At 38.4% G+C, this 27007-nt stretch overlaps 1 protein-coding gene across 1 annotated transcript in view; it reads right to left on the reverse strand.

Moving 5' to 3' along the window:
- CNTNAP2 (contactin associated protein 2) overlaps positions 1-27007 on the reverse strand; it is a 2507009-nt gene that overhangs the window by 648011 nt on the left and 1831991 nt on the right. The gene's annotated exons all lie outside the window — the stretch shown is intronic.

A 27007-nucleotide genomic window follows, 5' to 3' on the forward strand; every position in this document is an offset into this window, starting at 1 on the left:
TTTCCGGCCGCTGCTACAGCAGCGGCTGCAACAATACCTATTTTTTCATGCATGTGTACATGCCTAATTTTTCTGGCCTCTGGTGCTACACTGTGGCTGCAAAAAAAAAAAAAAAAGGCACATACATGTGTCAATTCCCCTTCGTGATCGTTACCTTGTTGTGGTGAAGGGGCTTGCGTATCACAATGAAGCAATCACCTCTAGGAGTGTGTTGGCAATGTTGGCACACCCCAGATGATAAGGTCGTTGCTTCATTGTGAACAGACCAAAAGCGATCAGCATGATAATTTTTCATAGAAAAAACATTAATTTTCTTTAATTAAAAAAAAAGAGGACAGCCTCTGCGGAGCTGGGTATTTTTTGGCCGCGTTACTGAATGCTCATGCACAATGGCTGTAGGCTCATGCGTCCTTTTGCGTGACAAACCTGGTCGGTCGAACCCAAGGCAACATCATCGACCTCATCCCATATGCGTTTTTTCTGGAGCGTGCCCTGCGAAGAGTGCTGGATCAGGCCATAGATGAGCATGAAGAGGAAGAGTTGTGGTCCCCATCACCACCAGAAGCAGCCTTGTCGTTGTCGATTGCTGGACCTGTGGCAACGCAGAGAGAGGAGTCTGAAGAAGAGAAGTCAGAGGAGGAAGGTGGCTTTGAGGAGGTGGAAGACCAACCACAGCAGGCGTCCCAGGGGGCTTGTTGTCACCTTTCGGGGACCCTTGGTGTTGTACATGGCTGGGTGGAGGAAGAGACCTTCAATGACGTCAGTGAGGACAAGAAACGGGACATGGCTAGCTTGGTATCCAACCTTGTGCAAATGGGGAGTTTGCGGTTGTGCAAATGGACTGACTGACTGTTGGCCAATGGCCAGGTGACAACTGCACCCTGTTGGAGGCAGGGGCGCAGCGCAAGGTAGTGAACCCGAAAGCAGACTGCTGCGGATGGCCCGGAACATGAGCCCAAGATTCCCCAGGGCGCGGAGTCTAAGACCCAGCAGGTTTTCACCATAGCCTCTAGTGGTGAGGATGGACTTGGCTGCAGCTGGGCCCAGGTCAAGGCCCCTGGGGTCCCCCAGGTCACGCTCCATAGGGAGAGAAGGGAAGCAGCCACTCAGGACACACGGAATGGTGATGGGTAAGCCAAGGTCGGGGTAACAGCCAAACAGGAACAGTCAGAGACAAGCCAAAGTCGGTACACAGTAGATCAAGCACACAGGAAACAGGAAACTAGCAACAGGGAACAGCAAAGCTAGCTGGCCTGCAGTGCAATGGTTAATATAGACTTCCTGTAATGGCCTGGGGTGGAGCCAAACAGGGAGGAGAGATGATAAAAACAGCCAGAAGGAATAGTCTGGCCCTTAATGCAGACATGAGGAATGAGGATCAGGAGGAACAGGTAAACTACCAGACATTTATTGCATGTCCATGACAATGGGGAGTTTTGTATGTCAGAGTTTGGTCAGACTGTCACTGTGAAGTGGGCGTAACCCTTACACTATAAATATAATAAATAAGAGTAAAAATCTGCCTAGTTGCTATTTCAACGATATTGGTGACCAATCCAGATTGTACTGTGTATGGTGTGCTATCCAAAAATGTAAAATAAAATAAACCTGTGTGATATAAATTGTTGAAAACAGCACTTTATATTTGGTAACACTGTATGATTATTGAAGCGGATTACACATTTATTGATATACTCAGCATTGGAATCACATGAAAACATTGACTTTTCACGAAACAATTTATATCACACAGGTTTATTTTGTTTTATTTTATATTTTTGGATAGCACACCATACACAGTACAATCTGGATTGGTCACCAATATCATTGAAATAGCAATTAGGCAGATTTTTGCTGTTGCGCAACACTATTTATTGTATTTATAGCACAGAGCACTTTCTGAGGAGTGTGGTGTTTGCGGCAGTTGTAAAATCTAGATTAGGGGGGTAGCTGGCAGGATTCCAATCTGATTTTGAGTAACCCTTACACTACCTGATTGTATACACACACTGGATGTTTTAAAGCACGTTATTCCAAACAATTTAGGAATGTTAGGTGATTTATTCCCTTTATGGAATAAAACACAACTCTGCGTCAATTACGTAATTTTCCATGGGAGTTTTGCCATGGATCCCCCTCCGGCATGCCACAGTCCAGGTGTTTGTCCCCTTGAAACAACTTTTCCATCACTATTGTGGCCAGAAAGAGTCCCTGTGTGTTTTAAAATTCGCCTGCCTATTGAAGTCTATGGCGGTTCGCCCGGTTCGCCGGTTTGCGAACATTTGCCGATGCTCGCGTTCGCCGTTCGCGAATGGCGAATTTTAGGTTCGCAACATCACTATTCAGCTACAGTCTCAAGATTGACAGAGGCTTACTTCTCTCCCCCTGTGATCCAGCTCACTTGACACAAGCAATTATGTGACCATTAGTAAAAAAAAAAAAAAAAAATCTAAATAGAAATAAAATAATACAATAAAGTAATGGAATGTATGCTTGCTTATTTACAATGACACTATTTATTTAAAACACACAATATTCATTATAACCTTTTCTTTGCTAAGGCTTCATTCACACCTGACCGTTTTATTTTCAGACGTTATTTTGGGGCATTTTTTCAAGGTTTTTTTAGGCCTTTTTCCAGGTGTTTTTTGATGGTGTTTGGAGGCAGGCATTGACATCTAATAAAAACACTTGTAATCTGCCAAAAAATAAGCTAATGTACTTTTTTTGAGTTTCAGGCATTTGCTTCAGGCAAAATGCTCATATTTGAACAGGGGCCATTGAAATGAATATGATTTTGCTTGTTGGGCGTTTTGAGACTTCACAGATGAGCGTTTTACAAGCTGAAAAATGCTCAGGTGTGAACAGGGCCTAAGGGTGAACTATTTAATAGCGAGGCGGATGTTATCTTCATTGACTTCTCCTGTCACCCCCTCTAGCCTCCTAGTACAAAATACATTATCTTTACCTCATTATGTTTTTTAAAATGTACTAATGGTCACATAATTGTTTGTGTCAGGTGGGCTGAATCACAGGGGGAGAGAAAAGGAAGTAATCTACTGTTAAACTTGAGACTATAGTGGCCCCGTATGACATACAGGAGTGTCACATGGGGCAGATTGCTGGGGAGGAGAGAGGAAGTGCCATGCTTCCCTCATACAGAATATGGAGCAAAGTGGCAATAGAGACATTTGTGGTTCGGACTACATAGTGTTGCCACTCTGAACAAGGAATTCTTTTTAACTGTTAGGATCAACAGGTATTTATTACCTGTTTATAACTATTAACTATTTAAAAAAAACTACAGCATACATAGTTAAATGAATGGTTTTAGAGTTACCACTGATAGTTTGATTTTTGAGCTTAACGACACTTCAATTATATGAAATGGTTAATTAAATTAAAATGTGCTTGATTCAGTAAAATTTATGAGTAAAGCATTCTATACACAGAACATCCACACATTCACTTTTTAATCATTAGATGACTCAAGATTTCTCTGGAATATGTTTGCACAAATTACTTCATGTCACAATAAATTTTTTTATTAATAAACATGTAATTTATGTAATTTAATTGGTCAGAAACACTATGTCCTGCACTCTCTCCAGAGTCCTGTTCCTCAGCTTTATTTATCACAAGGTAAACAGTAAAATAAACAGTATTCTAGCTAATATTATTTTGCAGGCTGTGAAGTAAGCATTGGAGCAGTCCTCTATCCAGAGTTCCCTGCAACCTTAAAGCCCAACTCCAGGCAACTAAAAAATATCCCTTGCAGTAGGACTAGACCTGCACCACAAGCCTATATATATATATATATATATATATATATATATATATATATATATATATATATATATATATATATATATACACAGTATCTCACAAAAGTGAGTAGAGCCTTCACATTTTTGTAAATATTTTATTATATCTTTTCATGTGACAACAATGAAGAAATTACACTTTGCTACAATGTAAAGTAGTAAGTGTACAGCTTGTATAACAGTGTACATTTGCTGTCCCCTCAAAATAACTCAACACACAGCCATTAATGTCTAAACTGCTGGCAACAAATGTGAGTACACCCCTAAGACAAAATGTCCAAATTGGGCCCAATTAGCCATTTGCCCTCCCCGGTGTCATGTGACTCCTTAGTGTTACAAGGTCTCAGGTGTGAATGGGGAGAAGGTGTGGTAAATTTGGTGTTATCGCTCTCACTCTCTCATACTGGTCACTGGAAGTTCAACATGGCACCTCATGGCAAAGAACTCTCTGAGGATCTGAAAAAAAGAATTGTTGCTCTACATAAAGATGGCCTAGGCTATAAGAAGATTGCCAAGACCCTGAAACTGAGCTGCAGCATGGTCGCCAAGACCATTCAGCAGTTTAGCACAACAGGTTTCACTCAGAACAGGCCTCACCATGGTCGACCAAAGAAGTTGAGTTCATGTGCTCAGTGTCATATCCAGAGGTTGTCTTTGGGAAATAGACATATGAGTGCTGCCAGCATTGCTGCAGAGGTTAAAGGGGTGGGTGCTCAGCCTGTCAGTGCTCAGACCATACGCCACACACTGCATCAAATTGGTCTGCATGGCTGTCATCCCAGAAGGAAGCTTCTTCTAAAGATGATGCACAAGAAAGCCCGCAAATAGTTTGCTGAAGACAAATTCCTGGATTACTGGAACCATGTTCTGTGGTCTGATGAGACCAAGATAAACGTATTGGTTTAGATGGGGTCAAGCATGTGTGAGGGCAACCAGGTGAGGAGTACAAAGACAAGTGTGTCTTGTCTAGAGTCAAGCATGGTGGTGGGAATGTCATGGTCTGGGACTGCATGAGTGCTGCCGACACTGGGGAGCTACAGTTCATTGAAGGAACCATGAATTCCAACATGTACTGTGACATACTGAAGCAGAGGATGATCCCCTCACTTCAGAGACTGAGCTGCAGGGCAGTATTCCAATATGATAATGACCCCAAACACACCTCCAAGACGACCACTGCCTTGCTAAAAAAAGCTGAGGGCAAAGGTGATGGACTGGCCAAGCATATCTCCAGACCTAAACCCTATTGAGCATCTGTAGGGCATCCTCAAATGGAAGGTGGAGGAGCGCAAGGTCTCTAACATTCACTAGCTCTGTGATGTCGTCATGGAGGAGGCTAAGAGGACCCCAGTGGCAACCTGTGAAGCTCTGGTGAACTCCATGCCCAAGTGGGTTAAGGCAGTGCTGGAAAATAATGGTGGCCACACAAAATATTGACACTTTAGGCTCAATTTAGACAATCTAACTTAGGGGTGTTCTCACTTTGGTTACCAGCTGTTTAGACATTAATGGCTGTGTGTTGAGTTATTTTGAGGGTACAGCAAATTTACACTGTTTTACAAGCTGTACACTCACTACTTTACATTGTAGCAAAGTGCCATTTCTTCAGTGTTGTCACATGAAACGATACAATATAATATTTACAAATATGTGAGGGGTGTGCTCACTTTAGTGAGATACTGTATATATATATATATATATATATATATATATATATATAAACAATGAATATAGTGACAGCAGTTAATGTTGAAACCGTTTAATTACTGGCTTCCTGGAAACCGTATAGTAGCAAAGACTGAACTCAATAGAGGCTTAATTCCCTTTCCCATCGTCAAAAACTGAAAGAATGCATTTCTAATTTAATTGAACATATACCATTACTAGCATATCATGTGTGATTCTGCAGCTTGATCACTAAAGTTCCTTGTTTCTAAAATGCAATTTTATTGGTAAAATAAAAAAAAAAAAACATAGCATAAGTTTAATCTTTGCACTCATTGCATTTCCTATTAGTATCAATCAAGGCTAAAGTATGGCAAGCTAAACACATGGACGAAGCAGTAAAATGAACAATGGAGTCTGCAAATAAAGTGCTGTACTAATATTGAGGTTGTAAGCTCTCGCTGTGACCTCTGTAGTAGGGATTCAGGGAACAGCAACCAGAAAGTAGACTGAAAAGCAGAGCTCTGTTTCACTCTATCACTTAATGGTGTAGAAAATATTGTTTTTAACAAAATGTTATTTAACTCAAAAAATTAGGCATGTTAAAATTCCAGCTACTACCAGTTAATAACAAAAGACATTGTTAAGTCTCTACTCACATCTATTCAACTTTTTCCATGCTATATGATTAGTGTCAAATATAGGACAAAGCACATATACTGTATGCCTATGTTAGTTATTGTAGGTAAAGGCACTCACAGGTTATCAATCCTTTAGATTTTTAAAGAAAAAGCACACAAATAACTAAGTAGTTGGGAATATTTTACACTATTAATTATAATACTTACTTTCATAACCAATTAAAGCCTCTTATTCTTTCATACTTTTTGAAAAATAGAAACATACAGCGACCTGTAAAATACAATCCAAATAATGGTGCTTTGCAAGAGAAGAGTCGTATACTCTTTCCTGCATCTTGCTTGTTCTTCTCTCCTCTTTTCCAGTACTGCGGCTTCTGTCAATATCTTTGGCATTCAACACTTCCTGTAGAGTCTGATGTCTGTATTTCCCACATGAGAGTACCTTCCCTCCAACAACCATAGGACTCAACTGTGACATAAGGTTAGGAGGACGGAACCATGGTGAGCAGTGGAGGAACACATGCATTGGAAACTCCCAGACGTGGTAAATGCCAAAGACATGGAAGGAGGTAGAACACACAGGCTGCCAGAGAAGTCAGTAAGAGTAGAAACAAAATCAATGACAGGCTGAAATACACATCTGAGTTGAACTTGTGTACCGGCACGAATGTGTTGCCTTGAACACAGATGGTCTGAAACCATATTATTACTTTACTGGAAGGAGAATGGCATAGAACGGAATGGAATAGAATGGAATAGTTACATAGTACATAGTTACATAGCTACATAGTTACAAAGTTAGTCAGGTTGAAAAAAGAAATACGTCCAATCCAGAAACAATGTAATAAACACTTCTGTATACAAACTAGCCAGTGATCTCAGGCAACATCACTGTACAAATATGGTCATGACCATATTATGTCAATAATTTCACCCTGAATCCAGCTGGGGATCTGCCATTTGCAATGGAAGTAGCAGCAGGGAAGCATAGTCATGCAGTGGTCATTACGGAGGGAGGGCAACATTATCAGGGGGCAGGTCAATGTGGTAGCGGGTCATAGTAATTGACAAGGATCTACAATATATCTCTGGATGAAGTGATTGATACTAGATTTGCATACCTGTGTTTTTATGTACTTAAAGCGGAGTTCCGGGCACAAAAACAATTTTTTTGTGCCCCTCCGCTAGGTAGAGCTCACCTGAAAAGGAATTGGATAATTATTTTTATTTTTTTTGTTTACTCACCTTTTTATTGAAGATCGTAAATACTCACCTATGACTGTTTCCTCCTCCAGCGCCGAGGCTTACCCCGTCACTTCCTGCCTCGCGATGATTCCTGGGAGCTAAACGTCATAGCTCCCAGGAATCAATGCGACGGCACCGGCCCCGCTCGTCATTTCCGGGCGACGCCGCATTCCCCTGCTAAACAGCTTCTGGGCATGCCCAGAAGCTGTTTAGGAATGCGGCGCCGCACCGGAAGTGACGAGCGGGGCCGGTGCAGTGCATTCTGGGACACGAAGACGCGGAAGAAGACAGAGAAGAGGACCGCGCCGGCTTCAGCTGCCCACAACAGAGATGGAAACGCTGTGGAAGAAATTTTCTAAGTAAGTATTTCTTCTAAAAGGTAAGTGCGAACCGGGACAGATCAGAGGCTAGCCATTGTGGAATGTGCTAGCCCTGACTGTCCCGGGGTATTTTCATCAAAAAATAATTTCTGTGCCTGGAACTCTGCTTTAAAAGCTTTTGCAGAATGAGTAATAAGGGATGAGTATGTACCCTGTACTGTGTTTCACTGTGCCCCCCCCCCCCCCATGGCAGATACCCATTTATAAACAAAATGTTGCAAATTACCATTGAAAATAAATGTAAAAATATTACAAGACTGGCCTCCAATATACTTTAATAGGGTTCAGCGCTATGTTCAGAATTTGCAAATTTCACGCTTGATTGACCAAACCTCCTACAAACCAAATTTTGCCATTATGGATTATTTTATGAAAGTAGAACTATTGCCTCTGTTTAGCAAAATATGTGCAAAATATGTGCTTCAGCAATTATTCATAAGGGTATCTGTATTTACAGATTTATTTTATTCCTCCTACAAAGTCCCAAATTTACTTGTTGATCCTCCCAGTGAAAAGCACCTAATGCAGTTTTCTGTGATAGAATGGCAACTATACTGCACTGCCCCGGAATTCCAAACAGAGTTGCCACTTTTGTGCAGGATATGCTGGCTTGCACTACAGCCTTGATAAGAAAATGTTGCAAGAGGCATTGTTAACAGAATTGTCACTGTTGATTTTCAAGCCTGTATCTTGACAGCACTGCCTCTGTTGCTGGAACCCTCACACTGTAAGCTCCAGTGTCTGGGAAGGATAACACTTAAGAAACAAATGGAGAAAAAATTGAACAATTCAGGTAAGGTAAAGGATTTTATGATGCTTGTGCAGCACAAAGTAACTAGATTTGGAACTGTTATACGTGATTTTTCTTTTTTAAATATGCCAAATAAAACATAAAAAAGGTGATAGAGCTAAAAATAGCAACACAACATCTATATCTCCAAATTATTCATCATTAAGCCAATGAAACCTTTTCATTTTTAGATGATGAAATGAACCTAAAGCTGGTATGCAAGACTATAGGGTTAATTTACTAAAACTGGGAAGTGCAAAATCTGGTGCAGCTGTGCATGGGACCATATCAGCTTCTAACTTCAGCTTTTTCAATTAAACTTTACCAAAAAAACCTAAAGGCTTGTTGGCTTCTATGCAGAGTTACACCAGGTTTTGCTCTCTCCAGTTTTAGTAAATCACCCCCATGGCTATAAAATGTTAACGGTAATATTGATGAAACAATTGTAATGACTAGTTACGATTTTGTAGCTCAAAACACTAATTTGTATTGACCTAGAGATATCAAATGCTGTGTCTCTATCCAGTGAAGGGTTATTAATTTCTATAAACCGTTTGCTTAGGCTTGGAGTTTGACTAGCTTTCCAATGGCTGGGCAACAATTAAAGTGCTGCAATCAGTAGAAAGGTTTAAAGATTATTGTTGTTTGATTTACAAATAGGATTTAAAAGAATACTTCCAACTGGTGAAACTAATATAATGACTAGGTATGATTCTGAACATACCCAGTCCTGAATGGAGAAACACTAGTTTGTAGTGACCTAGAGAGATCAAATGTTGTTTCTGCATCCAGTGAAAGGTTATCAATTTCTATAAACTGTTTGCTTAGGCTTGGAATTTGACTAGATTTCCAACAGCTGGGCAACAAGTAATTAGCTGTAATAAGTAGAAAGGTTTAAAGTTTATTGATGTTTGATTTACAAATAGAATTTAAAAAGAATAATTACCATATTTAGAAAGCCTAAATATTTAAACAAGTGTATCTTATTTTATTGAAATAAACTCTGGTATGAAAATATAGGCCTATGTCTATTAGTCTCCTCTAAAGTGCCCTTCTTGATCATGTAATATAAAAATATTCTTAAAATGAAATTAAGTGTTCTTGCCTTAAGCTGGAGTGTCCCTGATTAGTTAATATATGTTTGCTTAAGTAGGTGGCCCAAACTGACCAAAGAAAAAGATACATTACAACTTAAGAAATCTGTGACTGCTCTTAAAGAGTTAACAATGTAGTAATTGGGGTTGATTTGCTAAAACTGGAGAGTGCAAAATCTGGTGCAGATGTGCAAATGGTAGCCAATTAGCTTCTAACTTCAGCTTGTTCAGTTAAGCTTTGACGAAAAAAAAACCCGGAAGCTCATTGGTTTCTAAGCAGAGCTGCACCAGTTTTTGCATTCTCCGGTATTAGTTAGTTAATCAACCCCATTGGGTTATTTGGCTACTATTAAAGAAACTATAAAATTTAAATTCAACCGGCAACCTTTGAGATTGCTTTTTCAGTATCCTCCAATCCAAACCTCTTTCCAAACCTCTTTACCAAAAACAAAAAGTCTAAAGTGACTGGTGGCCAGATGTTTTTACCCCAACATATGCTGAGGATCCAAGCATAGGAGACAAATGTTAGTCTGCCACATAATCTTGGGGGTCATTCCACATCATCCCAAGAAGAGAAGAAGAGGAATGATATAGAAACTTCAGGTAAAAAGATAAATATCTGGTTGAAATACACATATGTTAGCAGGCAGTTATATCTGCCAAACGATTTGTCATTTTGTCCAGCTGTTCTTTTGATGCACGCACTTATGCTAATTGGTAAGATCACTCTAATGCATTCTAGTTTAATATTACTGCTTCCTGTGTCAGATCCCTATTTATTGAAAGGAGGGGATGATGCCTATTCACTGTCCAATAAGAAGGTTGGACTAGGAGAGATGACAACAGGAAGAAGAATGGCTGATCCAGGAGCATTAATTGCCTAATCTGAAACTATGAGGTTGATTTGCTAAAGGAAAACAGGCTATTTACTTTTTGAGGAAAGTCACACTTTGCAAGGAAATGTACCCTGGAGCTTAGTAAATGGGGTAAAATTTTACTTTGCAAAGAATACCCAATTAAATACAAGGAAAATGAAAAAAAAAAAAAAAAACATTTTCTTGCACATAATTGGATGATGGAAGTCAGCAGAGCTTCACCTCGTTCACTAAGCTCTAGGGAATATTCTCTTGCAACAGGCAACTTGCTTTGTAAAGCAAGCAGCCTTTTTGCCTTTAGTAACTTAACCCCAATGTTTTTCAACTCTCTGATTGTACAGTATAAAAATATTTGCAATTCAAAAGACTGGCTGTATAAAAAAAAAAAAAGCAAATCCTTTGGCAGATGAAACAGTAAACATATGTGTATTTCAACTGTGTCTATAGCACTTTGCCTGGGGTTTTGCTTAAATTTACATTGCTTTATTTTATTTGTTTTACTTGTGAAAATCCTCAACTGGTTCCCACTATAGAAGTCTTAGCTGTAGTACTACTACTAATTTTATTATTATTTTTTATTATAATTTGGTTAATTTGACCTACCTCACAATATTCTGTCATAGAATCTAAGCTTTATTAGACAGTGAAGGGGAGTGGGGACTGTAAGGGGAGGGGGGGGGGGGGTTACATTCTTGCTTTCCAAAGCAACAAATGAGCAACCTATGCTATCCAAAACACTGCAGCTGTTGTAAAACATGCAGTTCATTATAATCCACTGTAGAAAGGACACAGAGAGCAACTCCTAGATGCTATAGGTGCATATGTCCTAAAGTAGTAGTCAAGTCAAAAACTAATCTAAACTTAAACCTGCTCCCACCCCTATTCTAAGCCCTATTCTAACTATCCTGTAGAAAAAAGATATCTAAACTTATCTATTCCCTGGGCACTCAAAACCAGTTACATGATCTCCCCAGCGGCCGGTTTCAGAGAAGAGGAGAAATCGCCAAGAATGGCTGCAATGTACTTTAATTGCGGTAATGTCTCCCATAGGCTTACTACAGGCATCCATTGTCGGCTGTCCCTCCTCTTCACTGAAGCTGTATCTGGGAGCTAATCATGTGACCGAACTGGACCCAGAGAGCCCTTTAGAATAGGTAAGTATAGACATCTATCCCCTCTACGGTAGTTACTAGACGGCTTAAAATGGGGGTGGGAGCTAGTTTAAATATAGAGGTTTACGTTTTTGACTGGACTTCTACTTTAAAGCCTGTGCTATGTAATTTCTTCCCTGTCTGCTACTTCAATCACTTTTAAAATTACAGTAAAGGTTTGAATATGATTGGATACTTTAAAAATTTTCTGTGCTGACATTTCTACTATATTGGGCTATGTGCATTTCATGTTTCTGTATATGATAGACTGCAAGAATCTGCAGCAGTTTTTTTTTTTTTTTTAGAAATATATCTTCTGCATCAAAAGCCTTTGTTCTTAGGTCACCATCCAATTACTTGTACCAAATAAATAAAACACTTTGGGGTCTATTTGTAAGGATTTCTACACAACTTTCTCCAAGGATTCTTATGTTTGTCCAATGGAAAATGGGCTAAAACTGTGGGAATCCTGTGTAATAACATTTATAAACAGACTTCTATGTGCTTTTTACCTAGTAAATTAAAAAATGAATAAAAAATATTTATTAAAGATGGGCTGGTTTGTAACTGTTTTAATTCCAGCAAAACATACACATTTGCCACAGAGTTCATTAAAATACAACACCTTCTTATCATTGGAGTTAGAACAAAGTAACCTGATTCACTTGGCTTGGACCAGCATAAAATGGGGTTGATTTACTAAAGCTGAAGAGTATGTTCGCTTTTAAGGTGAATTTTCACCTAGCTTAGTGAACAAAAACAACTCCCATTAAACATGTTCTGCCTAAAGTACAAAATGTTATTGAAAGTAAATTTAAGTTTAAGGTTCAGCAAAATCATGGACAGCAGACAACGGATTGGATTGATTTATTAAAACTGTAGTACACATTCAGTTTACAATGTGAATTGTCAGTTAGCTTGATGAATAAGCTAAGTGAAAATTTACTTTACAAAGAATACCCAATCATACGTAGGCAAAAAAAAAACCATGATTTTTGTTTGCATGTGTTTGGATGAGTTAAGTCAGCACCGTTTCACTATGTTCACTAAGCTAGGTGAAGTTTCACTTTGCAAAGTGACATTTTTAAATTTCCTCGCATCTGATTGGGTATTCTTTACAATGTGAAATTTCACTTAGCTTATTCACTTAGTTTATGGAAAATAAACTGACTGTGCTCTACACCGTTAGTAAATCGACCCAATCCTTTCTCAGCTGTCCTTGCATTATGCTTCCCCTTAAAATTAAATTTACTTTCCATAACATTTTGCATTATATACTGAACATATTTAACTGGCATTGTTTTAGTTCTAAAGTCTCAATTTTCTATATTCTCAGTAAGATGAAACTTTTTTTTTACCTTTTTCAGTTTATGTTGTAACAGACAAATCGAAATTACTGTATTTATTTGAAGCTGACTGCCCATGAAAATCCAGCACTTAGTCAACATAAGATCTCAATCTCTAGCACTTTAAATGTCTTCACAGTGTAAGTTATGATTCAACTAGGAGTTAGATCTAACTATATAACATAACATATTCCTGAAACTTTTCAACACCGGGGTAAATCATGGCTCACAGGTTACAGACAAAACTGGTTATTGCTGTTTATTGATTTTTGTGCAGCTTTTACCATCCTCTGAAGTTTATCTTCAAAGTTTCACTTCCTGAACTCATTCACTTTTATCATTAGCCATCTGATGAATTTCAAGAATGCCACGTATTAAAGCAAGATCCCAAATCTGAACATAAATGGAATTACTTCCTGACAGATCAGTGTGACATAGACTGGAATGAATTAGACAAGAAAGCGAGGTGTATATTTAGCATGAAAAATTCTGGTGTATAATATATTAGCCAACAAAGGAAAAATGACTTTTCTGGCTGATACTTTTAGCTACATCAAAATAATTTAAAATTCCTTTTTTGGATTTTTAATGTAATACAAATTAAATATTTATGTATATTTATTTTATTTAAAGTCTACTTTCATTAAAAAACATAGAATATTGCCATACAAGCTGTGTTGTAATATTATAGTATTAAAAAAATTAATCTGCAGCTAAATTTGACTTTTTAAAACTGCAAACATTTAATTGGGGTTTATTTACTAAAGCAAATAGGCTGTGTTCACTTTGTAAGAGAATTTTCCCTAAGAGTCGGTTCACACTAAGGCGACACGACTCTGTACTACTTCGGGGGCGACTTGCATGGACTTCACATAATGGAAGTCTATGCAAGTCGCTCCGAGGTTGCCCTAAAGTAGTACAGGACCATTTTACTAAGTCGGAGCGACTTTTGTCGCTCCTATTAGAACGGGTCCTGTAGCAGTCAATGGACTACGAGGGAGCGCGACTTGTCAGTGCACTACATATAAAAAAAAAAACAGCATTTTTGCTTGCAAATGATTGGATGCTAAAAATCAGCAAAGCTTTATATAATTCAATATGCTCTTGGGAAAAAACCCTTTCAAAGTGCAACTTCCCTTGCAGAGTGAACAGGCTATTTGCCTTTATTAAATCAATCCCATTGTCACTTACTTGCAACTAGGATGACCAAGGGAAATTATATATATGGCTTCTGTTCAGAATTACTCCAGAAATCTAATTTTCTTATTGAGTTCTTGCCTGCCTTTATTCAGGTATCTGCACAGAGTCCAAAGCCTAAAGACAAGCATGTTCTGGAATTGGACTTTCATTTTAAGGAAGATTCTTTTAAAAGTTTGTGCATGTGAAGTTATCCCGTGGAAGATTTTTTTCTAATCACAATACTAATACTGCTTTGAAGGTAATAACAAAGACAGAACCTCACACTTAGTTTCAGAAAAGACAATGTAAAGCATACATTTCTTTGGGGCTCATTTTCACCTTTACGGTAATTTAACAAACGTTATGTTTCACATACATTTGCATTGCTTTAGGGAAGCCTATTTAAATGAACAGCCTGCCGTAAAAATATAAATAACCATTTTTTAATGCAATGCATGGTAATGCATTACCATGTTTTGTAGCATGCTACAGTACAGATGTGTTACCTTGCATGCATTGTGTGCATTGGGGTGCAATTCAAAATGAATGACATCAGAATGCAGTAATGCACGTTACATGCCTTACAGCACATTGTGGTACCACACTAGATGGTGTGCATGGAGAGAAAAATGGGTACTAAAGTGCAATTCATTTTTTTACCCTATGCACTTGACTTATTAAGTGTTTCTTAGCTGATCATGGTTACTATAGGATTCATTAAGAATACTGTAATACGTATGTTATAATGCATCATACAGAAAAGTAGACCAAAATTGCCCATCGTCTGTAGACATGGTTTTCTCCCTATGTTTTTGGCTTCAATGATAGACCATCCAAGAACAAAACATTACTTACAATATATAAAGATTTCTTTTTTCTAATACAGAAGGTTACATTTGTAAAAACAAAGGCACAGACTAGACTTAGAATTTATCAGTATTCAAGAACAGGAAATTTAGGTGTGGTTAAAGCTCAGTACCAGAAAACTTGACAATTATCCCTTGCAGTGAATTTGCATCTGCACTGAAAGGGTTATTTGGACATTTAGGAGATACTCTTTTACTTATCTGATCCTCCACTCCCCCAGCAGCTGGCACTTCCCCCATTCTCCAGCAGTGGACTGTTCCACAACAACATTACTGTGGTCACTGCATTGGTCTTGATAATGTTAGGACCTTAGACTGCTGGGGTGTAGAAGAGAAGACGCTGCTGGAACCAGTCTAGCAGTTCAGAGGAGTGGAGGATCACATAAGCAAATCTTATTTAACAAGTCCCCTTAGACCTAAACAAGCAATTACCCTTGCAGTGTTAGTGAAATTCAACTGCAAATGATCATTTTCAAGTTTTACAAAGTTGGGCTTTAAGGAACATGAAGTGGCTGAGTGTAAAATTTAGATGAAGTTACTGTTCGTGTATTCAAAGTGTTGTGAATGTTTTGGCTGCTTAAATGCAATTACCAACACTGGAGATTCCTCTATTAATGCTTTTTAGCTTTTATTAGATGACTGTCATTCAGCCTACTGGAAATATTTGCATGTATGGCTATCTAGGAAATATATGCATGTAAGGTGGTATTATCCAGGTTACAAATCAGACAGATTATTTTCTTAAATTTGCAGTGACAAATTAGCTAACTATTTCAGAAAAAGTAATGCAGTAACCTTAGATTGCGAGCATAATTCGTTTCAGAAACATACTTGTAATCCAAAGTACTCATATATCAAAGAGAATTCCCCTATAAGAAATGAAAGAAACTCAGATGATTTGTTCCACAACCATTTAATAATAAGTCCTTTAGTTTGTAGTCCCTATAAAAAATATTATAGCAATGTGGTAGGTTGTGTAACTATAAAATGTTCATCCACAAATGGCAGCCTCCACAAGGGAATTAGAAGCAAAATCCAGCAGGGGCTACAGAGTATAAAAGAGAAGAGAGGCGACTCTAAGTGTAACAATATGGTTACATATAATGAAGGTTCAACATTTAGCAACTCACATGGTTAATGATGGCTGGGTTTACACTTACGTGAATTGGATGCAGGTTTCCCCGCATCCAATTGTCAGGAGCCTGTGACCAGCTCCCAATGGAGCCAGTTCACACAGCTCCGAGACAGGAGAGAGTTCTGTGTGTCTTCTGGCCTGTTTCAGGTCTGAATTCAGCCAAAAATATAGACTGAATTCAGACCTGAAATGGTGAACAGGGATGCACTGGACCCCTGCTATGAGCCGCTCCGCATGGAGGTGTGAACCCAGCTTAAAAGAGGGACATCTAAGTATGCAGGCATCTGAGGTAAAGCTGTCCACATAGACTGTCCTCGCACCGCCGGCTCTCACTGCTGTCAGTCTGCAATCATGACTGGGAAGACTACCCTGCAGTAGAGTGTTCTGAAAGCGAGCCTTGAAGCGCTTGTGGAGTGCAGGGTAGAAGGGATGATGGCGATGTGGAGGATGGTCTATGTGGACAGCTTTACCCCGGATGCCTGCATGCTTAGATGTGTCTGTTTTAATAATCAACTATGTGAGTTGCTAAATGTTGTACCTTCATTAAATGTAACCATATTGCTCTGTCCTCTATTATATTCAGTTGTGACATGACGCTAAAAAAGATGTTTGATTGTTTTTCAAAACAGTCTCAGACCAAGTTACTCTCAATCCAAGGTTTTACTGTATTTAACCACTTCTTGACCACCTGCCGCCTTTTTACTGTGGCAGGGTGGCTCTCCTGTGCAAACCAACGTGAACCAAGTTGGTCACGCGTGGGAAGCTAGGGGGCGAGCGCACGCCGCTGGCGGCGTGCTCCCGCCCCCTCTCAGCAGCGGTAAAGCCGATGCACGGGTCAGGCGGCTCCGATTGCTATAAACACAGCCGACCGCTCTTCTCCCGGAAATGATCACAGAGCTCATGTGATCCTTCTATATAGGATCACATGTCTCTATGGTCATTTCACAAGCCACGCCCCCCGACAGTTACAATCACTCTCCTAGGCTCACATTTAACCCCTTGATCACCCATAGGGTAAACCCCTTCCCTGCCAGTGTCAATTGTTACAGTAACAGCGCATATTTTTAGCACTGATTACTGTAGTAATGTCACTGGTACCCTCAAAAGTGTAAAAAATGTAAGTTCGGGGTCCGATCTGTCTGCCACAATGTCACAGTCCAAAAAATCGCAGATTGCCGCCATTACTGGTAAAAAAAAAAAAAACAATAAAAATTACATAAATCTGTCCAGTAGTTGGTAGATGTGATAACTTTTGCGCAAACCAATCAAAATACGCTTATTGTGATTTTTTTTTACCAAAAATATGTAGCAGAAAACAAATTGGCCTAAAATGTTAAAAAAAAAAAATATTTTTACATTTTTTTTTTTGAGAAGGTCATATAGCAGAATGTGAAAAATATTGGTTTTCTTTTTCAAAATTGTTGCTCTTTTTTTGTTTATAGCGCATAAAATAAAATTCACACAGGTGATAAAATACCACGAAAAGAAAGCTCTATTTGTGGGAAAAAAAGGACATCAATTTTATTTGGGTACATCATCGCACGACCGCGCAATTGTCCGTTAAACTACTGCAGTGCCGAATCCCAAAATAGGGCCTGGTCATTAAGGGGGCAAATCCTTCCGATCTTAAAGTGGTTAATAAAATGTCCCCACTTTACCCGGTAAAAAATTATTTTTTTCTTGAAATAATATAATGAAAAATTGAAGGAAATTGAATCCTCATTGTTTTGCATGCATAGAAAAAGCTATTTTTTTTTTTCTGTAGACAGTATAGTAGTTTGATTTGATTGATCGATATCTAGAGGATGCATAACAAAGCAAGATAAATACTGAACACGTGCTGAATTGCTTGGTAGTCAAGGAATTATACCAAGGGGATAGTTCCACACACTGACTAGTAGAACATTCCAAAAGACATGTTATGACACAAAGTGACATACTGACAACTCAAAGTCTATTAGTTTACCATGTCTGCTTCAAAACGCAATATGTCTTTGTCAAAACTGTTTTTTTTTCTGTCTCTGAGGAATTTCTGAAATATGTAATGGATCTTATCATTAGTAACAACAATTATAATGTAAACAGAGATTGCATGGCTCAGGACTAGAACATTCTGAATAACCCAGCGTGTGGCTTACTGTACATCTTTAAAATTGTATCCGGTACGAAATGTATTCAACAATAGAATTCAGAATAGATTTCACATTATCTTTTCTTACAACCTGTTGTAGAGTCATTTCCAGCCTGGAGGAATGTAACTGGATTTGGGCTGTTTGCCAAGCTGACAGAATTATCTTATTCTTTGCAATGTCTCAATTTCATGATATCTGCTTCTTTTTTAACATTTTTCCTTGAAGCTACACTGTGCATTCACAGATTATTCTAAAAGATATCACATTCTTTCAATCTCTGATAAAAAAAAGTCAGCTGGCACTCTTAATTAATATCATTATGTAACCAAATGAGGTAACATAGATAGAAACCTATTTTTTCAGTGATGTTTAATGAGAAGATATCATGATATTGTAGTTTATATCATGGCAGTCACTGCATATAACCAGGAAGTACCTGCTAGGAAGGGAACATCTCACTTTCAATAGCCTGCGGTGGAGCCAGACAGTAGATTTTACTTCTATTTATTGCAATTTTTAACACATTTTTATACTCAAGTATATATGATGTCAAACAAAAGAGGATTGTTTCTTTTAAATAATCTTTTACCTGCATACTGAAGTCTTCAGTCATTTTCCTACAGGGTTTTACAGATTTGTACTGTATGATGATGTGGGGAGGGCAACAATAACCTTTCCAACTTCTGCTGTTTGTGTATTCTGAGTTTGTTTCCTTACAACAAACATAGGACTAGTTAAACTGCAACTGTTAAAGTGCCCCATTTGTTCGCTTAACCTCCCTGGCGGTATGATTATTTCAGATTTTAGGTGCTGAAAGCGGTACCATTATTTTGCATGTAATTCTTAAGGACGAGCAGCCCAAACCAACTATTTACATATGATTATTTTTTACTGTGCGTTCTTCTTTATAACATCTCGGGTATGATAAAGTTTGAAATACAAAATCATAAATTATAATATAATAAATACCTATTAATAAGTTAAAGTATATTATTATTATTATACAGGATTTATATAGTGCCAACAGTTTGCGCAGCTATATATATAATTGTGTATATATATATATATATATATATATATATATATATATATATATATAGTACAGTAAAAATGCAGGCAAGGGCACTGGAGAAAGCTAAGGTCAATTTATTTTGTTAAGTAATTTATCAGTTTGTGTGTTTTACTTTTTGAATTTGCCGCCAGTTCCAACCCCCTGCGACTCGATGCTCGCAGGGAACGTAAGCCGGGGCACACAGCATCAGGCGGAAGATCCGGCTGCTGTACACTGCCGGAATACATTGCAGGATCCCGGTGACAAGTTAAGTAACCTCTTCCAGGATCCATCGATTTCTCCCTGGCGGTACCCCGAGTGTGGCTCGGGGTTACTGCTTATGGTACTGGATTTCCACCCTGAGTCACACTAGGGAATACCGCCAGGGAAGTTAAAGAAGTGCTATAATCACAATTTATTTTATATCATCAGCATTTTAAAAGCAATCCAAACAATGGTTATTATTGGCAATCCAATATAAGCTCACTTGAAAAATCTCCTTTCATGTTGCAATTGATGCCTGTCTGCTGGTCATCTCTTTCTACAACTCCCTGGATTCTCTGCATACTTTACAGCTTTTTTTTGCAGGTGCAACTCATAAAATTAGAAAATTCAAAAAGTGAAACTCCTATATTTTATATAAATGTGTTACACACAGAGTGATATATTTCAAGCATTTCTTTCTTTTAATGTTGATGATTTCTTCTTACAACTAATGAAACCCCAAAATTAAGTATTTTAGAAAGTTAGAACATTACATAAGGCCAATAAAAAAAAAGGATTTTTAATACAGAAATGTTGGTTTACTAAAAAGCCATAAGTAAACCATAATCATAAAAATGTAAAGAAAGACATGTTTGAAATATATCACTCTGTGTGTAACACATCTATATAAAACTTTTTGAATTGAATTACTGAAATTAATTAACTTTTTGAGGATATTCTAATTTCTTGAGATGTACCTGTACTTTTAGTTTCTGGGGACTGCATATGCCATGGTGCTGTTTGCAAGCAGGGATTTATATACTGACTCCACCTCCTGAAACTCCTCCTTTCAGCGTCTCTTCGTCTAGTTCAGAAGGCAGGCTCTGTGAAATGTGTGACACAGCAGTGCCTACTCATAGAACATAGTGTATCACAGATTTCAAGGCAGTAAATATGTGGGGATCTTCACAAAGTAAGTTTGCAAATTTTAAGATCATTCATATTGATAGGAGTAGGCTGAAAATTATTGAAAAAACATGTGGAAATGCATATATAGTTTTAATTTCAGATATACTTTAACCACTTCAGCTCCAGAAAATGTACCCCCTTTCATGACCAGGCCATTATTGTGCGATATGGCACTGCGTTACTTAAACTGGCAATTCCACGAACGTGCGACACTGTACCCAAATAAAATTTATGTTCTTTTTTTCCCACAAATAGAGCTTTCTTTTGGTGGTATTTGTTCACCCCTGCATTTTTTTATTTTCTGCACTATGCTAGCGTGCATGGCGGATGGCAGCTTGAGAGTGGAGCACCAGAGCCCCCTGAGAGACACCAGCACCTAATAGATACACAGAGCACTGCCTGAACACACCCGAGGCCCGCACAGACTTACAGCGACACCTGCTACCTCCCAAAAATGTCAAGGAAATGGCAGGGGGACAGCAAACCAAAAAGTTGACTGCCTACTTCCACAGACCTATAAGTGAAGGAGGTCAAGATGGCACCGGCCGCCCGGCCCCCTCCTCCACTCCATGCAACAACCACTGCTGTGAGCTCCCGGATGCTGGGACCTGGTCTGATGGAGGAACTGGGGGATCCTCTCTCAGAAGCTCTTCTCCTCTCCACAGTCCCCCCCGCTCAAGCCCAGCCAAGGCCAGGATGATATTAGACACAGCAGCTGCAGATACAGGGGTAAGTCCTGAGCTATCCCCAGCCATAGAACACACAGAGCTCCAATCCCCCATAGCCAACCACCTCCAATCAGACTGTATTGGGCACTCAGCTTAAAGAGATACTTCTCTCATTACACCACTTCCTGCATGCTGCTTTCACCAACATTACCTATAGATTCTCAAAAGAATGATGATGGGTGACAGAGTTAACCAGGTTGAACAAGCAATTACTGACATTGCCACAATAGTTAATGATATGATTGACGCAAATGAGTAAAGCAAAGAAGAAATACACTGGATGTGTGCAAAAATTGCCGATCTAGAAGATCTATCAAGGCAAAACAATTTAAAACTAAGGGGAGTACCTCAAAACATGTCACCCCCAAGACCTCAAGCAATACGCCAAAGAGATTTTTCGCTCACTCGTGCCCAAATGAACCCCTTTGGATCTCACCATAAATTGTATACACCTTATACCTAAAATCTTTTTTATACCCACTGAAGTCCCCAGAGATGTGCTCATGAGGGTGCACTTCTTCTCTACTAAGAGCAAATACTGCAGAAGTCACGCTCCTTAGGGAAACTTCCTGATCCTTATGCCAATATACTGTACAGATATATGCTGACCTCTTCAAATACACCCTGGATCTACGCAGACAGCAAAATACAGTTACCAAAACACTCCGTAAAAGCAGCAACATCACCTACAAGTGGAAACCCCCCACCAAACTAATTGTGGAGCGAAATGGAGCGACATTCCACATCACATCAAAGGACTCTCACTTATTGGGGAATGGGGCATCATACCTGCTCAAACCCCCAATCTGGAGCTCGCAACCTGCCTGACAAAATCCCTCCACCCTGGTTCAAAACACAATCTTGGCTACGCTCCAATAATCGCTGACACCTGGTTACAGAAGGTGCTACTACTTTCAACCACTTATTGTCTCTCTCTCTGTGGCCCCTCAGTCGTAACTCTAGTTTCACTTGAACTGTTTCCCCCCACTCGGGATACAGCAGCCCACTTGGTTCTTTATAGGCTGTACAGTTATTTATTTATTTATTTTTACTTTATTTCTTATATACCAACATAAAAATATAAAACTATATATAGTTCACTATACACAGAACTTTCATATTACAAAAAAAAAAAAGAAGGAAAACCCATTTTCCCTACCCCCCACTCTACCTATTTCCATATTTTACCAGTTACTCTCATTCTTCTAATACCTTTTAATATTTTCTTCTCTTTTCCTCTATTCCTTTTTACTCTTTTTCTCCACATATTTCCTCGTTCTTTTGAATTCTACCCATTTTTTCCCAGGTGGTATTAAACCTTATTGACCTTCTTCACAGCAACTTAAAAATTCCATTTCATAATAATACTCAATTGTACCAAACCATTACTTTATCGTAGGACTCTCTGGGTCTCCCCATCTTTTTGGTATTGCCCCCTTCGCAGCATTCATCAAATGCGGCAATACCATATGCCTATATTGCTTTATTGAACTGTCTGTTCCATGAAAAAAGCATAACCTCTATATCCATAATCTCTTTTATACTCTGACGCACTCTTTGCCAATACTCCTGTATCTTTGGACGCTCCCACCAAATATGTGCTATGGTGCCCCTCTGATCACACCCTTTCCAGCACATTGGAGATTTTTCTTATTGCTATTTACTTGCTTCTACAGGCATTATATACAACCTACTCAGATATTTATAATTCATCTCTATCGAGTTTATATCAACCACTAAATTATTAACCAATCTCATAACTTTACTTAATTGATAATTTTCCAAATGTGATCCCAGTTCCTTTTCCCACTTTTCATTAAAGCGGAGTTCCAGCCTCAAATACCTTTTTTAACTAAAAATACCCCTATAATACTAATCTATCTCCTTTTACAGAACCACTATTCTCATACTTACAAGGTGTACAGTATTGGATTTTAGTCAAAATCTTACTTTTAAAAACGCTGTCTGGGCGCGGCCATCTTAGATGTGGGCATCTGAAGCCACAGTGTAATCTGCTGTGTCCTTCTTCCTGATTCCAGGGAGTGCTCTATGAGTTCTTCCTGATTCCAGCCTCCTGGGAGTGATGACAAACAGCTCCCAGGATGCAATGCAAAGGCGGAAGTGATGTCGGTGGCTGTGGCCACAGAAGGGGGAGAAGGAGGAAGTACAATCACAAATGCCCTGAAAATAAGGTAAGGGACCCCAGAAAAAAATTGAAAATGCCCAATTGTTAATCAGCATAGCGAGCACTCCAGGAATCACTAAAGTTGCAAAATAGGCCGGAACTCCTCTTTAAATGGCGGTTTTCCCAGCCCCACTATCTCTGTAAGTATTTTATAAATCTGTGATACACAATGTTTTGACTCTGTCTGGGAATTACATAAACGTTCAAATGGAAGCATATCCTCTCCTGACCTAATAGGCTGTGTTAATGTTGATATGAAGTGTCTTAGCCGGGAGAACTGCCATTCATTCAAAATCATTAATTCCTTTTTTTGTTTCAACCCCTTGTTATTATACCCTTTATCTGTGCATTTTTATCTATTATCCAATCACCTACTTGTGTCCCATTTCCTGGTAAAAAATAATTTGTCCCTGTGAGTGAAAACAATGGAATGATACTCCCATTTTGCTTGTTTATAAATTAAGTCCCAAACTCTAAATGCATTTATGGTCAGCTCGTGTGTATTTACACCCAATCTTCTATACTTGTGTGGCACCTAAATATTATCTCCCAACCGTGTCTTACTCAGTGAATTTTCAATATTTACCCAAAATTTATCACTTCTTATTTTTCCCCATTCCACCAATGATATCACTACAGCATTATTGTACCTTTTAAAGTCTGGTGCCACTAATCCTCCTTGTGCTTTTCCTTTACCAATATTAAGTACTGTATTCTTAGTTTCCTATTTCACCATATATACTTTGTTATCATTGCTTTCATTATTTTAAAATAGTTTACACAGGTGTATTCCACGTTCTGTCCCTTTGAATTTCAAGTCAAACACCATGTGAGTATTTAGAATATTGCACCACTTGGGTTTAGGGGGATGGAATCCAAACTTAATCTGCAGATCCTGTCACCACCCCACGTGAGACCTCTCCCTTAGGCAATCAAACTCGATCCAGATCATTAAATAAATTTGCCTGGGATAAAAACACTTGTCCTCTGTGGATGATAAAGGATCCTCTAAATCTAAAATCCTCGTCTCCTTAAGACATGTCAACCATGTCATGAAACAAATGAACTCACAGCTTAATACCATTTTAAAATGTATTACCAAAACACCCCCTCCCTCTTTTAAAAATGCACTTACACAAAAGAAATCAAGTCAAGCATGTAATCACAGTCTCATACCACTCGGCCAGTATGTATCAGTCTCACTGCTTATCAATAGTTACTGATCGGGGTGGCTCCCGGGATACAATACAAATTTCAGTAGTCTTGGCAGCCGCGTGATCACGCCCTGATGCGTTTCGTCAGACACAGTATGTGTCTGTAAAGATGCATGTGTGTGTATTACAGTTTGTGTATTAAAAAATTAACATTCATTCAGCCAAGTCAGCAATCTCTACTTCTTCAGTAAATCAGCCCCAACCCCAAAGCCTAAAGCCATTGCACAGAAAAAGACTTCTATAAACTTGGTGTAAGGAGAGAATAAAAAAAAAATAACAAAACAGACCAAAGTTCTAATTCTTCCCTCAAAAAGTATGTGAGTATACATAATAGAAGCATGACATGTTTCATCATACATTTTTTTTTTTTTTTTTAGTCCTGTCCATAATCAAACACATACAAAATCACTATCCAGTGTGGGTGGGGTTTCTGTAATATCACAATACAGCAACTTCATAGTGAAGTGAAGTGATTTGATACAAAGACCACAGTACTAAAAAAATATAATAGGTTAAAAATCATGTAAAAAATAATTTTAGAAAAGTATAACAATGCACAGTAAATTGTGTGAAAATCCACAATAGTGTCTCCCTAAATTACCCATTAAAGTGGTAGTATACCACTTTTTTTGACTTTTTAACTACAGGTAAGCCTATAATAAGGCTTGCCTGTAGGTACAATTAATATCTTCTAAACCTACACGCTTTAGGAGATATTTGCTTTGCATGCAGCCGCTGACGCGTGCGGCGCATGCGCTCTGAAGGTCCGAGGGGACCTTCAGAGTTCCTTACCGGGAATTGCCGGAAAATGCATGCGCGGGAGTGACGTCATCGTGGCTCCGACCAATCACAGCGCCGGAGCCGCCGAACCCGCCAAAACTGGAAGAGATGCCGAGGGATCATGTCAGCGCCCACAGCGGTGTCCGGGGGTCCGCGTCGGGGCTTCGTTCTAAGGTAAGTGTTTCATAATGAGCTAGTATGCGATGCATACTAGCTCATTATGCCTTTGTCTTGCAGGTTTTTTTTTTTGTATGAGTTTACTACCGCTTTAAGCAAGTATAAAAATTGGGTTGAATCTGACAGCGGTAAGTACACTGAAGTATTGTTTTATAAAATAAAGGCACAAAAATAGTGCCTATTTTTATCCTTGAGTCATTACAATATTCATTTTCTTTTTCTTCAGTGAAAATCTAATAAGTTAGCAGTTGTTCTCTAGAGATTTACCTCATTTTAATTCCATTTTATTATTACTCTAGTCACAAGTGGGCGACAGCAAATTCTGAAACTATACTCTAATATTCTTTAATCCATCCAAAGAAAATAAATGGCATAATTATTTTTAGTTAAAGTTTCACATTAATGCCCACTAATGTTTTATTAAGATATTCTGTCAGCCTTTAAGTCAGATCTAATTGGCCTAGCTTATCAATCTGTTATTGTCCAATTACATAACAGAACTATGTCTCTGACTGTGATTTATGATAAGGAGCCTGTTAAATATTTGCGCCAGAATGTTAAAATAAAAATTTGCATATACTAATTAAATGTTTATTAACCTTATGTACAATAGAAAATTAACAGCATTTAATCAACTCCAACACAAATTCATTTGCGTGCTTATATTTTTAATGGCCTAATAATATGTATTATAGGGAAAAAATAGCTGCCTTGAAATAGTTGATATTTATATGCATTTTCCATTTATACAGCTTTAAAAGAATATCAAAAGGGTTTTCAAAGTATAATATAATATTTATTAAGATATCGCAAAGGGCAGTGCTATTCCGTAATATATAGTAACCAGGACTTTTTTTTTTTCTGTTTTTTTAACTCAAAGGCTAGCTCTAGACAATAATTATCAGGTTTAATATTGCGATATAAAAAGGACTGATCATTGGTGGTGACAATATCTCTTGTTAAATAAAATGTGATTTGCACAATTAACCCACCGCAATACCAGATAATATCAAAGCTAGTGCTTAGAAGCTGGAGTTAGGCTTTCAGTGCGATGTTGCTATGATGTTTATCTTTTATATTAAAGAAAGCTGATAGCAAATAGATATTGTGGGCTAAAGACCAGCAATAAGCAGCAGAGGATCTAGGAAGAGGCTCTAACTTCTATGCACCATTAAAGCAGTATTGAACCCAAAATCAAACATTTATAATATTTTAGCTTACCCATTCTTAGATGTGATGGCTGTACTAGTTTCCTTTGTTAGGCTTTCTTTCTTCTATTTTTAGCTGTGATCCAGCCAACGAGTCTGTTGTTTTTCAAAGGCACAAATTCTCTAGCAGAATGTATCAGTTTACATGGAAGAGAAAAACCACCTAAC

Source organism: Pelophylax lessonae, assembly GCF_965119305.1.
Source record: "Pelophylax lessonae genome assembly, chromosome: 5".
In the NCBI taxonomy this organism is placed as follows: Eukaryota; Metazoa; Chordata; class Amphibia; order Anura; family Ranidae; genus Pelophylax; species Pelophylax lessonae.